Source organism: Nuphar pumila, chromosome 14 (assembly GCF_984573655.1).
Source record: "Nuphar pumila chromosome 14, dmNupPumi1.hap1.1, whole genome shotgun sequence".
Taxonomy (NCBI): Eukaryota; Viridiplantae; Streptophyta; class Magnoliopsida; order Nymphaeales; family Nymphaeaceae; genus Nuphar; species Nuphar pumila.
The window spans coordinates 7,115,592-7,117,996 of record NC_143262.1 but is presented as its reverse complement, the minus strand read 5'-3'; the positions used below and the strand labels follow the sequence as shown (position 1 = coordinate 7,117,996).

The window sequence follows — 2,405 nt, the reverse complement described above, 5'->3', positions numbered from 1 at the left end:
TGGTTCTAAATGAAAATGACAAGTGATCCACTATGATTCATCCACGGTAACATGCCTAAGTAATTTGTGATTTTTGTTTGTTATGAAAGCCAATTTTTTTAAATAATTGCATTAGTGCTATGTGTAATGACATTGAGCAGCAAGGATTCCCACAAATTAAACATACATAGGCATATGTCCCCATATAATACTTTATTGTGCATATCAAGAAATAGAAAGTCCTTTATAAAGTGGCAACCTCTGCTTCTTGGATTGCTACTTGTAGCTTCCTTTTGTTAAGGGTGTGCTCTCCATAGAAATAATAGAAAAAACCCCAAAGAGATAAGACCAATGAAATGGCTTTCTCACCACTGAACTTCTCATGATAGCAAAACACTGCCAGCACTTCAGTTATGGGAAGTAAAACAGAAATGAGGATGCCACTGAACAATGATGAAGCACAAAAGATGAGACCAATTGCGCCTATGAAGTAAAGCTGAAATATGATTGCTGTCCACACTATTAATGTGTAATACTTGGTCTCGCCAAGTTCAAATTCACTTGCCTCTCTTGTGATAACCTGTAAAACAAAAAACCATGTTAGAAAATAATGATTAGGAGATAATGGGCCCATCTCTCTCTCTCAATATATATATATATATATATATATATATATATATATATATATATATATATATATATATATATATATATATATATATATATATATATATATATATATATGTGTGTGTGTGTGTGTGTGTGTGTGTGTGTGTGTGTGAAAAAGTGATAGCACAATCATACTGGCCATCCATCGCGTCCTTGATGGATGCCCAGCACAAAAAATGCAAAAAAAAATTCTATAAAAAGCGAGTTTTTTCACTTTTTAGGCTTTGGCGCACTCAAAAGCATCGTTAAAACAGTTTTTAAAAAGAACGTCCATGTCCTTTAAGTGTTTTACTGATGCTTTTGAGCGATGCTAAAGCCTTAAAAAGCAAAAAAAATGCTGTTTTCAGCATTTTTTTGCATTTTTTGTGCTGGCCGTCCATCAAGGCCACAATTTGTTTTGAAGATCTTAGAAAAAACTACATGTACATCAGAATTACATGATCCAAAATTTGTTTTACTACAAAATGCATGTAGATCATGTGTATAAAGTCTGATAAAAAAACTCATCAATTATGAGTATTGATGTCTTCTAATAGGTACGTTTGTATATGCATGTTCTGTTGGGCTGCTAGAGGTTGTCAAAGTCTTGATTTTCATGATATGCACAAGAATGGAAAATTCAATAGATTCATGCCCATCCTAGAGATGAAAGTCTTTAATTTCTTTGAGAAATTAACCAAAACAAATGGAAAGTTTCTGATGATCCATACTTTACCTGGAAATCTTTGTTCACCAGCATACCGACTGTGCAAAAAACAGTGGCAGTAAAGGTCATCACCATTTGCATTTCCAATACAAGCGTATATGTTATAGTCTGCTTGGCCCTCCTATAAATCAACTCCACGAGTGGCAATATCAACCCACTCAGCAAAGCTGCTCCAAGCGTTAAAAAGAAACCCAGGTAATAGTTGAAATTGGAGACGTTATCTGGTCTGTCATTGCTAGCATGGATTCCCAACACTACTGAAGCAATGGTAAGCAGGACCACTGCATTTACTGAGAAGGGATTGAACCTTTGCCTCACAATTATGAATGCAAACACTGCAGTGAAAGCCAACTGTGTAGATACCAGCATAGATGAAGTAGAAACTGGCAAGTATGACAGCCCGAAAGAATACATGAAGTCATCAAGTCCGATCAGCATCCCCACGAAAGCGGACGCGGTGGCAAGCCTCGGTGTGATGAGCCAAATTGGAGTTTTGGAGTGTTGATCTGATCGGCGCCGTTGAGCGTATGTTATGAGAAGAAGCACGAGCATCACCGGCCAACCTCCAGTCTGGAGCCAACTCGAAAACCATCGGCGATTCCCCCCTTTCACATAATAGAGCCTCTGTAACAGAGGACCTGCAGTAGAACCTACTGCTAAGCACAGAGTGTTGACAAGGAGAAGCCACTTCATTTTTCTGCGGTGAGTAACTTCTGTTGTGGGTGATTGGCCGTGTTCAACATCCATTTTTTGGTTCAGATGAAGGTATATTTGAGATGAAGAGCAGTTTCTGAAATAGTGGATAATAGAATATGCATGAAAAGAAGCGATAGTTTTTATTCCTGTCATGAAGAGTATTTATAAATTTCAAAGAGCGCAAGTTGTCTCTGACGCAAAATGTGGTGGAAAATTGATAAATTGCGGATATTTTAACACAGACTAGTAGTTACGCAGGGAATTGATGGTGGCACCTCAGTTTTATTTGCCTCCATTTTTTTATTGATATCATCATCCATTATCATCTCAAAATATAGTCCAGAGTAAAACAAAA

General features: G+C 37.0%; 1 pseudogene; it reads right to left on the bottom strand.

Moving 5' to 3' along the window:
• Window positions 1-223: 223 nt before the first annotated feature.
• Window positions 224-2,101, bottom strand: LOC149816210 (purine permease 1 pseudogene; annotated as a pseudogene).
• Window positions 2,102-2,405: the final 304 nt, after the last annotated feature.